Source organism: Aulonocara sp. 'chitande type north' Nkhata Bay, linkage group LG16 (genome assembly GCF_057382095.1).
Source record: "Aulonocara sp. 'chitande type north' Nkhata Bay isolate Kocher_YH1m ecotype deep benthic linkage group LG16, A_spYH_male_GT1.1, whole genome shotgun sequence".
Classification (NCBI taxonomy): Eukaryota; Metazoa; Chordata; class Actinopteri; order Cichliformes; family Cichlidae; genus Aulonocara; species Aulonocara sp. 'chitande type north' Nkhata Bay.
In genome coordinates this window covers 26,268,291-26,286,880 of record NC_141359.1, presented here as the reverse complement: position 1 = coordinate 26,286,880, position 18,590 = coordinate 26,268,291, and positions in this window count along the sequence as shown.

Below are 18,590 nucleotides of genomic sequence, written 5' to 3'. Positions count from 1 at the left end.
TCAAGCATTGTGGTATTTTTGTACATTTGACTTTTGTTTGCCGAGGACACATTTGGGGCTGCAAAGTGATGCAATGTATTTCTAAATCGGGCCAAAAATTGAGTCAGATAAAGGATTCCACATCGACAGAGCCAGTGACACTGTGAGAAGTCTTTTCTTCAGCATCTTTCATTGTTTTGGTCATACTCTGTGTAATCATTGCTGCCGTTAGAATTTCACAGTACAGCCTTCGCTACCGTTAAATATGCTATGGGAAATAAGTCTTTTTTGAGAGGTACCTTAAAGGACTTGTGGAGATAAAGTCAGTGGTGTGACTGTAGGCATCACAGGAAGTTGGGTTAATGCTGTCCTTATCCTAAGATAATCTTTCCCCCCAAAAAATGTCTTTAAGCCCATGGATGAATCAGTATATCAACATTGCAAAAGTCATTATCCTTAAACATCTTGGAAACAGGGTTCAAATCTTTTTAGGCCACCTCGAAACAGCCAAAACACACAATCGCCCTTTATCAGCATTAAGAGATCTTTGATCTAGATGTTGCCTTTCTTTTGAGTGGTGATGATGGTGGTGGGGTTTTCTTTTGCCAATGTTTCTCCACAACATAGTAATTAAATGCTAAAATAATTGACACGAGCAGATTCAGAAGATGTAGGAGGACTGTAGTAGGAAGCAGAAAAAGGGTTTCTCTGAAAATCTTGTTCGCATTCCAGAAAAAATAAAGTCTTGGAGAGATTTTTTTAAAATTATCATCAGAATCCTTGACCAATAAAAATCTGTCACAAACTCAACCTGTGGCAAAGAAAACAACATAAATGCAAGACAAACACAACTGTACATTCAGACTTTCAACAATATCAGCTTGCCCGCAAAATTTCTCAACTATTCCAAAATGAAGAAAAGAGAAACAAGACGCACGAGAAGAGAATGTCTTCAAACTTCAAGAAATGTGCAAATCTAACACTTTGTTGGTAAAAAAATACAGTGACAGTGAAAGTTCATTGAACATTCAAAGTTAAATATGGTATGCTGACTAGCTGTTTGAACACTCACTCTGTGCCAGCATCAAGATGGGATGATATATGACACATCACACATGATGAGTGGTGCGACATAAGACTGAACTGTTGGTGGTTTTGCACTGCTTAAAATATTGCAACACAAATCTCCTCACAGTGTATCCCACCAATGCCAATTGTGTGGCCAAAAGAGTTTCAGCATCCAAATCACTCTGTTAAGCTAACAAAAATAATTCAATCATAGCATATTAAACATCATTTTAGTAAAAGTTATAATCTTTGCTATCTAATACTATATAATTATACTATATTATAAACATTCTTTTCTACTTTGCTGGTTCTATTCTAGCTCATTGTTTTTTTCAGCAAATTTCGATCCATCAACTTGTGACATGCATTTCAGACGCATGGCCAAAAAGCTATGGAAGCAAATGAAAACAAAAAGATTTATCCTAATTATCTCAGAAATTCAGAGATAATTTGAAACACAAAAATGTACTCTGTTTTTCTAAATTAACAATATAACTTAAAATCCCTAAAGAGTCTTTTTGGACTTGAAAGATTTCACGTGCAATAATGGTCCCACTGCAGACATACTTGAAAAGATTGGGAGATACAGTTTTTTTCAGTAGTAAAGCTGGCACTGAACCTGTATGGCTCCAGGATACAAGATGACACATCTAAAATTCAATTTGGCTTCTCTGTGGTGACTCAAGACACAAAGACGCTTGTATATCTCAATGTTGCAAAGCTAAACCAAAAGAAAGGTGTATTAAACTAATTGGAAGGGGAGGTCATTACTGCTCATTAAATCAAGCTTTGAAGTCAACAGAGGCTCTTTCAGGATTTTAAGTTCTTTTGTAAATTCAGAAAAACAAGATTTCTCTGAATTTCTGAGATAATTAGAAGAACTTGTCAAACTTCTTTTTTCTGTATTGATTAAATCCAAGGTAACCAATCTGGGTTAACTTGAATTAAACAGGCTTATCTTACTTTTTTCCTTGTCATATTAATAACAGGTGTCTCAGATGTTGACGTCTTGCCTGCGACATGCAACAATCTATGTATCGCAGTGCTTAACAAATGTATCAGACCACCTGTAACAGAAACAAGGAGCAAATATTTTAGAGTTCTTTCAGAAACTTGTTTGAAACTAAAAATTATACTTTTATTTACGAGAGCAATCCCAAAAGTAAGGTATCCAAAGCTGTGGGGACGTAGAGAAACTGTTCGTACGGCTGTTGGCCACACTGTTGCGATTGGTGCTTTCTCCACCCCCAAATGAGCATGCACGGTTTCGCTGGGATGCTTGGCAGCCCTTGAAAATGGAGCTCCCTTTGAACGCTACCGCCAAATATGAAGTTCGCGCAGTTATTCAATTTTTGAACTCAAAAGGCATTAAACTGGTTGAAATTCAGCACCAAGTGGTGTAGAAAGTTTACCGCCATAAGAAGAGGTGAAAGATGAGGTTCAATGCTTCCTGAAAGACATGACGGCAAGCTGGTATAACATCAGCATTCTAAAATTGCCACAGTGTCAACAAAAATGCATTAAAAAGAAATGATTCTTCAATGATAAATGATGTAAATATTATAGAAAATAAACAGCTGTTTATATTTGTGAAATAGGAGACCTTACTTTTGGGATTGACCTCGTATTAACCAGTACAGAAACATGAAAGAAAGAATTTTGGTAATCACCAATACTGTTGATTTAGGGCAGCTGTAGCATAAACCTTACAGTGGGTGATGATTTGTTAAATTCGTTAAGCAGTGAAAACTAAAAAAGCCACACTTGTTGTTTTGGTTTTATGTGTAAAAACTGAGTTGTGAATTCAAAACACTTTCACACCTACACACTCTGGGCCACTGCACGAAGTGCCTGTCAGTTTCAGAAGATTGGTGGTGGAAGTAGCTGCTGGTTTCCATGCTGGAAAGTTGCATGCATAAAGGGTGAAGTCATTCACTATTTAAAAAGCACTCTAGTCAAATACAGTATCCCTTTGTCTCAGTCTTTTATGGACTGTCTACACTAAGAGAATATTTAAATTATATTAGCAGTTACGTGTTTTAATACATCTGCTGCTTGAGAAGTACATTTTAGCCTAAAGTCTTGATTTCTTACAGCTAACAATATCTGCATGTTATGTACGGTTGCCATTTTTGCTGACAAAAATCAAAGGTTGAAGGCTGTCTTTATCTCTCTGAAACCACAGAGCCATTGGAGCAAAAATTAGTGCTTTCTGGCTCACAGTCATAGCATAATGGGACACTTGATGGAACTGAGCCATCACAAACCAAATTAGTCTCACCTGTGCTATTTTTGCTCTGGCAAGTCAAAATGTCTGCTATCGAAAAGCTCCAAGTGGTAAATCTACCCTGCTTGTTGTCATGCATAGGTAACTGCACACAGTATATGCTGAAGTAGAGAAAAAGAGGCTTAGTGAGCTGATGAAGTGTCTGTTATTTATTTTTTTACTCACTTTATCTAACATGCAAGCAAATGTAGGTGAGTGTTTCCTTTTACAAAGCTCTGCTTCCTAAAGCAAAAGTTTCTTGTGTTTAAACACATTAAAAAATCCAGCATGACCGTAGGATTCAGTTTTGTCACTATGAGCCTAGCTGCAGCGGGTAAATGTAAACTTGTTGGCTTGACAATCAGACTTTGGAATGCCAAGCGTTTTTGCACTGCTCCTCCTCCAAATTGTCAGATTACTTTTAAACCCTTCTGGCCAGAGTAAATCAACTTTTCAAGGCCTTCGTAGTGATTTCCAATTCATCTTTATTGCCGTAGCTCCTGACTCATGAGCTCTGGGTGTGATTTTCTGAGGTGCCGGTTGGATTAGGGAGCTTAGTGCTTACGCCAGCTGAAGGTGATCATGATATCTGCTTCATGAAACAAATACGAGGGTGGCATTTCTGTCCGTTGTTCCAAGACCATGAATCCAAGACAGACTACTGAAGAACCCCACTGCTTCTGGGAGTGATGTGAATTTTGAGTCCATATTTTACTAATATATAAATATTTTTTCTTCATAGTTAGCGAATCAATACCCTAAGACTGTATATACGTGCAAATTATGATTTTATGACTTTTTTACAATATCTTTTATATTTGAAAAAAACATTTTTGTGACTTTTGTGACATTTTCCTCCTTGTAGTCCATTACAGATCATCAAAGATCAGTACCTTCCTATGAGGCTTCAACAGAGCAAAGCGAACAAAAGACAAAACTGACAGGAAAATGAGAGAAGTGTATTACAGACAACAGAGGAGAGCCGAATTGGTGTGTGGGATGAATAATACATTTGTCTCAATCCTTCCAATCCTGTAAGTTTTCAAAATGACAGTGATCAAAGTTGAGTCTGGAAGGGATGGTATTAAGGGGGAGATTAAAATGGTTGAGAGAGTGTAAAAGAGAACACCAGAGGGGGATAGAGAATATTTCTGTCTCTTGTCAGATTCTGTCATGACTTGTTTTACATTTACACTTTGCCTCTTTATCCCTCAGCTCCTCTCCTGGCAATACAAATAGGTTTGATAATTCGGTGTGGAAACAGCTGCCACAGCCTAATGCAAGTTCTGTCGAGGCAGCATACTGCGGTGCATTTATAAAAGGTCCATAACCCACCATTTCTTTTTCTTTTTTTTTCTGAAGTGCATTGTAAAAAAAAAAAAACAAAAAAAAAAATGGGAAAAAAAAGAACAAGTGATGCTAAAAAAAAATCGGTATCATCTGTCTTCCATCATTTTAAACAAGCTCATGCTCACGGACATGAAAACACATCTCTCCGTACTTACTCTGAAACACACGCACACATGCACACAAAAAGCCACAACAGATGCCTCGTCTCTGGTGTATTGTATTTGTACGATAACGGGCTGGTGTGGGCGTCTGCAAAACAGCTCAGTTTGCACCTGAGTCAAAATCCATCTTTGCTGTAGTCGCCAACAGCACAGGGGAAAAGGAGCTGAGTAGGACACATCACACCAAGCCCACTCTCTCTGTAGAATAGTGAGCCTGTTCGCCTGATGCTCGCTTTATCTGCTCCCTTCCATTTCATGTTTGGTTTAAGATCAGTAAGTGACTGTTGCCCTCCTTTGCCAAAACTATTGCTTTTAGAGGATGGGCAGTGAAGAATTATTATTTTTATTTTTTTTTAGTTATGAGAAGCCAAATGTGATTCACAGCTGAAATTTGGGACTAAAGAATCATTTGAAATGCTAATGCTCTGAGTATGCCTTTTGTTTTGGTTTTTTTTCCTTTTCTTTTTGGGCCTTTAAGCAAGAAAACTAGAATAAATAGATTTTAATGTGGGAAGCGCTTAAGTCAGTATCGAACACATTACCCCGCATTTAACTTGTTAAAGAAAAGGAAAGAAAAAAGGACACTATCCAAGAAACTAGCCACGAGGAATGCTTTTGAAAGCTGCAGTGAACAGCTCTTATAGAGGATAGCAGAATTCATAAAACCTGCCACCTTTTGTCCATCCCTGTGTTGGATGTATGCTTGAGGAAAATGACTGCATACTCGAAGGGCACCAAATAATTGTGGTGCTTCAGGCACAGCCAGTAGGACTGAAATAAAACAAGTGCTCTCTCACAATCCATGCTTGCTAAAAATAATCCTGTTCAGACGAGGGTGGCAGATTCTCGGCTGCATCCTCTGCTCTGTGGCTGTGGAGGCAACTGTTTGATAAGTGTAGAGCTATGAGAAAGAGATTGTACATAACGGTGTGCCTCTGTTCCACTGCACGCACATAAAGGTTTTTGATCCAGCACACAATCCGGTCATTTGTCCTGAATATGACTTAAACTCACAAAGGCAATTTGCGAGCAATGCTTGGATTATTTCAGACAAGTATGCAAGGCGCGTGAACCACAATCCACACAAGCAATCGCTCTGTACTGCACTAGTTTTGAAGGTTAACGTTCAAATACTTCTATCTGCACATTGGCAATTAATGACGCATTTTAAACACTTCATAATGAGGGTTTCCCCGTGAAACACTTGTTACCTAGCAACTGCAACCGGAATACATTACATCTGCATGTTCCCACAACTTAACATGTTTTAATGTAAACCTAGATTCATTTTGCACACCGCGTGATTTCTATAGGAAAGACGTGCTGACTGATGATGATTTCTCTCCATTTTGAGCAGCAGGAGTAAAAACCAGGAGAAGACTGAAGGGTGGTTTCACTTGACTGAGCAAAGTCTCTGCCCTGCTGTTGGTCATTCACTTCATCATTGTCTTTTCTTTGCCATTGCAGTGTCTGCTGTGGCTCTGGGATGAATATTTCAGGAGACTACACTATGTTCCATTTGTTACTTTGGTTGTAAACAGTGTTGGACTCCTCCCCAGGTAGCATGGTGTTTACATGCTGCCAAAAAACTCTGTTCACTTTACACAAACACTAGGCTGTTTGCTAATATGCTATTACCGTACGATTTATGCATCTGAACTGAGTTGGTTCACCTATTTTCCACTCTAAAATGTGTTCATTTTAAATAAACATGCAGGAATAAAATCACTGTTAAAGAAATCTAGCCTGCATTGTAAAGAAACCCTGCATGTAATTCATAATGCACTTTACTCCCATGCATTTTTGATGCTATAGAAAAATGGAGCAGGCTTACAGCCTCCACTTTCTTTCACCACAGGAGCCGAACCACCCGTCGGCTTTCAGCCTCAGGAAGCTGATTGGACTAAATGTTGCAGAATGAAGAACTATTTTCTCTCCCCCCCCCCCTCTGTCTTCCTTTTTGTCAGGGTCATGTAAGCACACAAGAGCTTAATTTTCTTGCCCAATTGTTATTTTGAAGGACCGGTAAGATCAATAGGTGACAAGAGGAAGGACAATAAAGATTAACATGAGCTGAGGAAGGTAAGGCCACTTTAAGTGATGCGTGAGGGCCATGAAAAGGAAAACATGCCTTTCAGCTTGACTTCAGATAAATTAACTAATGACTTATGGAGTAAGAGGAATAGAAAGCTCACAGTAGATATAGAAGAGGACAAGATGTTTTCATCTCTTTACATCCCGACAAGTGATTGACTGACTTGCCTGTCAATTATAAACTAAATCTCCTGCGGGGGGTAATAGCTGTAGAAAAACAAATCCTAACTGATTTACTCAAATGTACATTTGACCTTTCTTTCGGTTTCCCTGCATTTCATTTTTAAAGTCATACTGAAAGTAATAGAATGGAGAAACAGTCTTAATTAGGGTATAATGGGGAGGACACTACCTGGAGGCAATGAAGCTGAAAGTTGGTGAATTTGATAGCTTTAACAAGATTGCATTTAAAAGTTACGTTCAGTTATGGGCTGCTTTTCAGACACAATAAATCATTCACCGACTGTAATGAACGATGGAGTCAAAAAATAATAAAAATAAAACAATAACAAAACTTTGCTGTGAAAAATAATCCTATGCTACAGAACTAATGACCATCATGGTTTGGTGGTACTGCCTTGCCATTTAAACTAATGATCACTAAGAAAAAAAGATAGAAGTAACCTGTGCAGAGAAAACATGACTGGGCCATTAGGTCTGAACTGTGATTTATGGACAGCAGTGAGCTAAAGCAAACTGTGGATAGCAAAAAGGTCAACAAAAATCACGACTTCTAGTGAAAGAAGTCATAAATGCATAACAATTTGAAAACACACACCTCTCACTGCAGACAAAAGTCTGTTATTACTTTTTAAAAATGGTTTATAACCTCTGTACTTTGAGGAAATATACTGCAAAGTGCCCTGCCACCTCTTATTTAAACTGACAGGTAGGTCTGAGGGCAACTGTCCCCTCAAGGACAAACATCCGGCATCTGGACCTGGAAAGCTAAGCTGCTGTAAAAGGAGAATGTCACACACAGCAACAGCTTGTTTACAAAAGGTAAACTAAAGATCATCATAGCGAGAGGAGGAATAAAACTAGAGGGAATTGGTTTGAGAATGAGCTTTTTGCTGTTACGATTTGTACACAGTGTTCTTTCATAGTTTTGCATTTTCAATCTGTTCAAAGCATCTCTTAAAAAAATCTGTTATTCCAAGGTTTTTGACATCCAAAAACAACAACAACAACAAATCACTCCAATATAGAAACTAAAACTTTTCCCACAACAATTTAGAAGTTTTCAAAGCTGTTGAGGCTTTGCTGTGTCATCAGTTGGGGGAATTATTCATTCTGGCTCAGCTCAAAATATGCTTACCATCTGTTCCATTTTATTCCAGTGCCTGGCTCATGGCTCATGTTTAATGTATCTGTGATAATAGCATCATCCATGTACAGCACAATGGCCTGCTCTACATCAGGAAATCAGTGAAAGCAATCAAAAGGGAGACCTTGGCTGCATGAATGCTTTCAAAACGACCTTTTATCTGAATAAACTGCTTCATTGCCGGTGAAACGGACAATGCCCATACATAATTGACCTTCTGAAATATACATTGCCTTGAAAAGTATGAAATACACAGAGTTATATATATCAGTAAGATGACCACACTACAGCAGTATTAAGATCTATTTAAATCTTTAGCCTGCGAGGTTAAGTTTGATTGACGTTAATAAGATCATTCCCTTGAGTAATATATGGGGGACATATGGAAGTGGAATATCTAATGGCCCTTCCAGGCACATTTGCTTATACATATACTGTATAAGACATGCACATACACACAAACACCCACACACATGCTGCACTTTAAATATATGTACACATACACAATTAAGAACACAGAAGCGACTGAAATTACATGTGTAGGTTTCCCAAACACTAACATTCCACTGACCAACTCAGTGATTAGAAAATTAAATCCTTAAGGGATGTGCATATACGCTAAGATAAACCGTGCAACAGGAAAGACACGCATTTTCAACAAAGTTTGTGGCATTACAGTACTTGAATTTGCCTTGAATTGAACTGAATACAAATGTTACTGTACATACAAGAGGTCAAGCAGCACACCACTAAAGATCAGTGCCCTTGAGTCACGTTTTTCTTATGGTAATTTCCGTCTCTGCGCAACACACAGCAGACTGTTAGTTACACCCAGCATGTCGCAGTCATGCTGTAAGCCTAATACCCATGAATACTAACTCTGCTTATATTAGTGGCAGTATGAAAAAACAACATTTCATTAAAAAAAAAAGTTTTCAACAATATGACACCAGGCATTTTTTCTTTGCATTATAAGTATTGTAAACAAACAAACAAGAAAAAAAAGACAATAAAAAGGTCATTCTGAGTCTTCCAGCCAGAGTGGATACAATCTGCAAAACAAGGCAAAAAAGCAGCAAATCCTCACAGGCATTATCTGCCTGCGCTTTGTTTGTTTGCATACAGCTAATTAGTTCAGTTATGTTTTTGTTTCCTTGGACTATCGCTGTCACATTCTGTTTTAAATGTGCTCGCACATCCTTCACCTGCTGCCCTTCCTGTGTGATCTCTTGCCCCACCCTAATGTGCTGCACCTGTGTCCAACTGTCGTCTCGTTCCCTACGTTTCACGTGTTCCCTTTGTCCTCTGCCAGATACACTTTTTTTCACAGCAGACATTTTGACAGAAATTAGTAGGTAAACACAGGTGTTACTAATTACATTAATCAAGGCACTGCCCCTAAATAGACACCTAATCTTCATCATTGTCACTGGTAACACCTGTTTCTTTTTTTTCCCATGCAGTAGCTGCTTTAAAAATGCCTTTCATCTTCATCCGTATGTCAGAGATTACATCTCAGTGTTTGTCACACTTCCACGTGCTGCTCTGGCTTCTTCTTTTGTTTGCCATACCTAACTATCTACCTGTGTAAAAATTTTTTTTTTAGCACTTTGAGCAAAGACTGAGGTTTTTAACTCTGTTACAAATTGACGTCCTCTGCTTCCACGTCTGATACATCACTATCTAGAGAGCTACGGTACTTTGTATATTTGCAAACATTTGGCTCTGGACACATAAAATCTTCTGTGTTGCCAATTCCTCCACAGGAGGAATTTCAAATGCACTCTGTGATGTGCCAAGCCAATCTTTCAATTTATCGTCTAATGGCAGCCACTCTCATCAAAAACATATTTGAATATGTGTATCTTCATTTGTGATCTTCTGCCGAAGAACGCTGGCTCTAGGCAACTAGCCTGTGGGGGCCACATCAAATGACTTTGGCTTTGAGGAAGATGAGAGAGTAGCATCATCTTAATCTTTTGCTCCCAGACAGGGCTTTCACTACTACCTTTAATCACCTCACTGTGAATTCTCACTGCTGGCTCATGCTTCCTCATTCCATTTTATCCTTGCCCAAAGAGAACCACCTAGCCTTGCAAGTAACCACAGTGGACAGCTGAGGTGGCTCATTAACACCAGACGTGTCCAAGTCTAGGAAACGCGCTTCCTAATGGCTTAATTAAGACATAGTGTGGGGTTGCAGGTATTGTGCTGCAATATTTCGACCTGAAATTGTTTATATGAAAGAACCCGAACCTACTCTCAAAACATATCTTACTTTTAGAGCTGTCTGAATATTCGATGCAATATTTAGTTGGTGTGCTATGAAAATATAATAAAACTTTACTTAAGGAAAAGAATGTATGAATCTTACCGTGAGCTTATCCTAGTGGGGTCACATCAGTGACAGCTTTCCTCCCTGCTGTTGCTGAAAATAAAGAATGATTATAAGATAGAATAAAGCAGTTTCTATGTGGCTAGCATATTTATAGTAGTGGTTTGAAGATTATATACAATAATCGTGGGCATAAATGTCATGTCAATTTTTGGTTTTGAATGATTTACTTGAACTGTATAACTTTAAAAAAAAACAAGAGCTGGGAGCAGAAGTTTAAATTTATTTGGGTTTTCTTATGTTTAGAGGAGTAATGGTGAGCCTTTCAAACCTAAGAACACTGTACCCACTGTCAAGCATGGTGCCTGTAGCATCATGTTGAGGCGCTGCTTTGCTGCGAGTGGGAATGGTACATTGCACAAAGTAATGAAGGAGCAATTCTTACAAATTCCTCAACTTCAACTTTTGGAATGGATATAGTAAGGTAACATTAAGTTTATGGACATGTCTTTCTCAAATAACCTACTTCAACCCTATAGGAATGTTGTGGACTAAAACATCTGGGTCTACAGCAGGAAACCAACCAATTAAACCAATTCTACCAAGAGGATCGTTCAAATATTGAGCCAGAATCAAGCCAGAAGCTTGGCTACCAATTTAAACTTGTGCACGCAGATTTTGTGCACAAAAGGTATGCTGTACACTCATCCCACCCTGGAAAATGAACAGGGCAAAGAAATCATGAAAAGACCAAAATTACCATGACATTCATGCCCATGATAAGTGTATGAAACATTCTGACCAAAACTTTATATTACAAAAGATATAAAATGCCTTATTTACATAACTTCGGAAAATAATGTGCTTTGTTTTACCTGTGTTAGAATACTTAAGGCTATGTTCTTTAATCCAAGTTTTGCAATTCTGGCCTTTCTTATATTAAAAGAAATTTACCTGTGTTATTTCTGTAGAGCTTCTGGCAGTGGGCACTAGGAGCAAGGAGTCACAAGAGAGCTGCAAGAGACTGTCAGTCTGCTGTGAAGTCAGCCAGATGGGAGACATCTTCACCGCAGGGAAAAGCAGTGAACAGAAACAGGTGAAGAGAGAAAGAAAGAATATAAAAGCAACTGAAGCAGAATTAGAGGAACTGTGTGTGCGCGACACAAGGATGTCGGATGTGGCAGCCAGGAAATCGCGGAAGTTCAGAGAAAGACATGAATAAAACAAAACAATGTGAAGGGGTGGACGAGCAGAGAAGTGAAAAGGAAGTAGGGAAAACAAAGGGTTCTTCCTGGTGCTGTGGATGCTAATATTCATATGTGTCCAGTTAATAAGACACAATAACAGCTGATTATTGTGTGTGTAACCCTGAATAAGCTGGCTGTGCATGAAGGGATGTGTCATAACAGTGGTAAGATACAAACGCATCACCCAGGATAAAGGTAAGAAGATAGAAGTGAGGGGGATGGAAAATAAAAATATAAAACAAAAGGGCATACGCACTTTAATTCCATGCCAAAACCAAAGCTTTGAGGTCTACGTATCAACCCACACGCAGACACATTCTCTGTGCGGTCACAATTTTACAAGGCAGCAAGACTCATGATCTCCTGTCCCGGAGAATATAAGCTGTCCATCAGCAAGAACTCAGGCAGCAACAATACATGTGATGCCAGGATTCATGATAACCTTGCTGCTGCCCTCGGCTCCTGGCTGTCAGATGCACTCCTTTTTGCACTGATTTTGTGGAGTATCACAATTACTTGTTAGTTAAATTGTGCAGAATAAACTGAGGCCATTGCATGGTTAAGTTGTGTAACACCACAACATTTACATTCAGGGAGCTTCATCTTGACTGTGAGGTCTTTCAGTGAAATTAGCCTCAGTTATTAAAACTGTCTATCAGGCATGTGGTACAGTTAATAAAATTGCCCAGGTCAAAGCTGTTCTTCAGCAGAACAGCGTTATCATTAATGGCAATTCATTATGAGCAATCAGCATTTCCCCCCTCACTGTATGAGCTGAAGTCCTTGGATTCCTGCATCACGTTAATTCGCTTGCACGCATGGAAAAGCCCTGCTGTAAACGGCATTTTATCCTACGAATCAGCACACACTCTGTGCGGACAGCGGCAAGAAAACCACACTTTCAAATGCTTCGTACAGTAAATCTTTTAACAAAGCTTACATGGAAATGGCAAAGCAGATTATTAAAGGCGCCCATGAGATGGGGAAGTACTGTACAGTACATTCAAGAGGCGTTGCTAGGAAACGCTACTGCTGGGTGAGTCAATGAGCAATCCACAGGCTCTCTCTAAGAGGAGCTACAATAGAACAGACAGCCTAGCAGCCACACAATAATCTCGGTCCACATGGTCATTGCAATTATGCTAATTAAAATCATCCTCACAGCCACTCCAGTGAAGAAGGCTGTGTTTTTCAGTCCACACCACCTTTTTAAATAATAAGACGAGGGATTAGGACAGGTAAAGGCAGAGTCACATGAAGGTTTAGTCATATTACAGGTGAGTTAAACACCTGCAAACATACAGAGGGAGAGCAAAGAGAAAGACAGACGCTGTCACACTTTGAGAGAACATACGAGGATAATTACCGAACATGCGGTGAAGGTCAGAGAATTGTTGTGTTTTGTGAAATGCTGACTTTAATGCTCACTGCTGTATTTTACCTTTATGAAACTTGCCTCCCCTTTTGTTGGTAACACAGTGTTTGTATTAAACACGATGCCTCCATAATTGCTATGTATACTCAAAAAGGGAAAATGCCATATCAAACGTGTGCATACACACACAAACTAATGCGCAGGGAAGAACACGCATACACACACAAGCAGCAAGGAGAGCAGATAATGAGTCACCTATAATGACACACTGCTCTCGTGTCAGACGAGCTCTGTCAGGTGTAGAAGATTTTCCGTTTTGATATGGAGCGCAGGCCACCTTGCTCTGCAGGGGTTGTGAAAAAGTGCTTCTCTCTTTCGTCCATAACACCTCATGCTGCTCGTACTGTACACCGGGGACTGGTTTTAAATTCATATCGAAACAATTCGAACTACAGATGCAAATAAATCTCGCAGTCTGAGATCCTGCCTTTCAACATCAGCACAAACAGCAGTTTATACGGCCGCTCTTAACGACATATATGCGTGTGTCATTTTGGATACATCATATACAGGCGTGCTCAGGATCAAAGGGCTTTGGATAAAAAAAACTTTACTTATTACATTAAGCACCATCTCTCTTTTCAGTGCAGGTTAATAGTTAAAAGTAAAGAAATCAACAGAGCCAAAAGGGGAAAAATGAATTTCTCTGTGATGATGTTTCCACTTGTGTGTCTATACTTATATTATTGCTTTATACTCCATATACTTTTTAGGTGTGGCAGTCTTTATAGTTTACCTACACAAAATTAAGACACTGTGTGCTTACCACTGATACCCTTCATAAAAGTGGGAAAAGCTATAAAGCATATATACATACACATATAGAGAATGCACGGTGATCCTTCAGTGCACCAAGAACACAAAGCGGCTGCAGGATGTAAGCCTGTTAGTGCCATGGATCTTCATTTAAGATGACAACATTGGACTTGTGCGGGTACATGAAGCAAACAAATCAGCCTTTACAGAGTCAGGAAGTGTCACAAGAGAAGAGGCAAGTCAAATTATTTATCCACAAAAGGATCCAGCTATCTCTTGCATGGTTTGGCCGTGCAATTGAGCATAAGTACTGTCATACAGTTATACTTATATTCATGTTAGTCTTCTAAATAACCTTAAACTAATTTTTGGTGCATTATTTGTGATGTAGTTACTGATTCTTTTATCTGTTGACAATATTTATTCAGCTGTGAGGTTGTTATATAAGCCAACATCAATTCCTGCTCACATATAGTATTAATGATTATAGAAAAAAGTGGGCACACGTCAAAAGCTTGTCATGAAACATGCTTTAAATTAAAATAGAAACCCTATTCAGCCTAATGTTATCAATTTTGCAGAGTGCTCTAATCACTATTGGTGATTAAAAAATATGTGAATATGACTGTGGGTTGAAAATAACCACAATAAAAGGACAATGGCGCCATCTAATGCACTAAAAGAAAATGGGGAAAATATTTAAGAGTTTAAACTAAAACACATTGATACCTACTATTCTTTGAAGCTTCTTGTTGGAATCAGTAGTATTTATCTATGATCTCTATCTTAGGTCTTTTGGGGCTAGAGGGTTTTTCAGTCAAAGAAGAAGAAGAGTCTCCTTGAATCTCCCTGTCTATTTCCACTTTCACGTCAAAGTTGAAGCCGTCTTGTGTAATCTACTGAATGCAGTGTGTGTTGGCTTCAAATCACGTCGCTGTTAATCATTTGCCTCTCCATCATTCCAGACAGGTAGTACAGTAGTATGACTTGACAGCACTCTCCTGTGAGTGTGACAAGGTTGCCAAGTTCTTTCCTCAGTTGTTGTCATTCCCTTCCTTTCTTTATGTTATTAGCTGAATTTGGATATTATGTGGGCGTGGCAGCTTTTCTGCTGCTACCAAATCCCATTTCCCCCAACCATTTTAAAATTGACAAACTTTAATCTGGGACATATTTTTAGGAGATGCGACAGAGAGGAGACAAAAGTGATAACATTAAGAAATATTGATTTCATGTGTGCAGATTAGCAGTGTTACTGACACTATTTAAAACTTTCTGTACTGAACCCTTCCACTTTGTTCGACATTTAGGAAAAATATTAATCTGACAACTCAGAACATCAACCCAGCACAGACCAACCTGTAGTTTCTCCTAAGCATTTTTCTAAACCAATATGTGGTACTTGTCTGTCACCATCATTCTCTTATATTTGGTTTTATTTTGGACTTATATTTATGTGGTCACACACACTACTCTTCCCCCATCAGAGGTTATTTTTTAGTGTCTGATACAATCTTCACTCTCAGGCAAGGTAGATGAGCTGGTGGTGTTGCCTGTCATTTTTTCAAATCACCTCATTTGTGGTGAAATATCATGTTGGAAAGCACGTGGCTTTAAATACTGTTGCATGATTAATAAAGCTTTAGTTATGTTGACAACGACTCTCCAACTATCTTTAAAATGTTTGGATAACATCTCGAGTTTTTTCTGATTACTCCAGTTCTCTTACTGCATCCATCCATCTATTTACCTGCAGCTTATCCTTTTTAGGATTTCAGTTGAAGCATAATCCCAGCAAGATGCGAGGCAAACTGCCATGGTACTGAGTCTATGACCCAGTGTTATATGTTCCTTATGTTCTCATTTAATTTCAGTTTAGTTCCTAGTTCTTAGGTTCTTGTTCATTTTAGTCTGTTGTCTTTTGTGCCTCCCTGTGTAGTCTGTCATGTCTAACAAGTATGCTAAGTTCTGTCTCCATGTTTATTCATCAGTCAATGTCTGTTTCTCTGTTCCCTGTATTCAGTCAGTCCGTGTCCTTGTGCGTCTCTTGTTTCCTGCTTTATTTTCATAGTCTCCTATCCTGTGTGCATTATGTTCCCTGGCTTGTTAGTCTGATTAGTTCCAGCTGTTTTTCCCTCCTGTTTCCCATCCCCTCGTTAACCTCTGTGTATTTAGTGCTCTGTCTCTTCCTCTGCTTGTTGTCATGTTGTCCCATGTTGTTATGTGTCGCTGGTCCACTTGGGTCCCCAATCAATTGAAATTCTTAATTCTTATAAGATATTCAAATTTTAAATGCATAGGAATATATATTTATAAAAGTGGTACCTTAGGTGCTTTTAAATGACTTAATCCCAGAAGATAAACCTATAAGTAATCATGTGCTCATTTGATTGTTTAATTTAATTATATAGAATAAAATACTTTGGGTTTGATTCCAGAATCAGATAGATTTTTCTAAATAAAATCTGTATCTATAGTGAAATATTTACATTTTAAAACTCCTCACTGTAGTTGGAGAATCAGCCACAACAAGAAAAGATGAGAAGATCCAAATGAATTAATGAAAATACAAAGAAAAATAGTTTCCTGCTTGGGTGATGACCATAGTTGTGTGAGCTGCAGAGGAATCTGAAATTTCAAAGTAGGCTGCAGTGGTCTGTCTGGTATATACTGTGCCAGAATCATTAACACTGGGTATTTTGCTATGTTGTGATCATTACTTTCATATCTTTACCAAATGTCTTTGAGTGTTAACTGTGTTGATCTCATGGTTTCCTGTAACAACAAACTGCTGTTTCAATTCCATAAAAGTATTCACATAAAAAAAAAAAATACTATCTCTCTCTCTCCCCCCCCATTCAATCACATATTCCTCTAATGCCACCAGGTGGTCACAATTATCACAACAGTCTGGTTGCAGGTAATGTGTAAAGTCAAGGTGGAATTTCTTGAAAACTGATGTAATTAAGGGCCTTATTGGATGAATAACATATTTGTATGACTGTGGCAAGTTTTAAAATTAAGAAACCTTTGAAAGACAATGTGAAAAGCTGAAACTATGGATTTTGTAATTATTGAATTTTCTGAATATTGTTATTTTTGATTTTCACTCATCGTTGTCAAGCTGTTTTGTAAAGAAGAAAAAACCTTCGCAGTCGTGATGCTCCCTCACAGTAAAGCTGATCTAACAGTACAAAAAAAAGAAAAAAAATACACACACACACACACACACACACACACACACACACACACACACACACACACGTGTATATATATGTATATGTATGTATATATATGTATATGTGTGTGTGTGTATATATATATATATATATATATATATATATATACACACGTATATATATATATATATATATATATATATATATATATATATATATATATATATATATATACACACGTATATATATATATATATATACACGTATATATATATATATATATATATATATATATATATATATATATATATATACACGTATATATATATATATATACGTATATATATATATATGTAATTTTCCATTATTATAAGTAGGCTGTACCTTAATCGGTATCGTGGGACTTTTTTTTTTCAGGTTCTGGTGTAAAAATTGTGTTTATATACATATATATGTTGTCATATTTGTCATGATATTATGAGGTTCTTTGTATTTGGACAGTTTTTATTTCTTGGTTATTCCTGTTTGGATTTCTTTATTATTCTTAAATATTACGAGTTTTAGTCTTTTAAGTTTAGATCTTCCAGACCTGCTTTGATTTTATCGTCTTACACCTCCTCTTTGTCTTGTTTTAGCTTTAGTGTCTTTGCCCTCTCGTGTTCCCTTTTTACTGTGTTTTCTTGTTTCCTTGCCATTTGTATTTTGGTTACTTTCGCTTTTACTTTGAAGATTCTTTTTTCTTTCATGTCCTGTAATTGTTACTTCCTGTCTCTGTTTTCTGCTGAATTCCCAGATTGTTCTCATGTGTTAATTACTTTCATCGGTCTTCTGCTCATGTTTCTTGTTGATTAATGACTCCTCTGTGTATTTATGTTCCTGTCTTCCCCTTAGTCTTTAGCAAAGTGTCTGCCATGCCCTCCTCTGTTTTTGCTGTCACACTTTGTGTTGTTTGGGTTCTAGTTTGTTGGAGTTTTTTTTTTTTAATTAATTTTTCATTTGGACTGCTGCAGCAAAGGCTTTCCTTTTGTTGCCTGTAGTCTCCTGCATCCACAAAGTGAAAGCCTCGCTAAAGTTGACATAAATCTTTCAACTAAAACATTGTATATAAAACCCAAATCTTATTTTACCAACTGTAAAATGCACACCAAGGCGTGTTTCAAACTAATTTGAGGCTTTGAACACCTTAGACAAACCTACGAGTGAAATTTCACACTTTCATTGGTTTTCCAGGAGGAGACATACCGTATGTAAATCCTATTAACCCACTATATACCTACAATATTCTCACTCTGCAACAAATGTAATTTTTAAATGTGTAAGATCCAACTTAATCTATTCAGCTTGCAGTATATGGTAAATGTAGAATAAATAACCCTGTCTACATTTTTTAAAA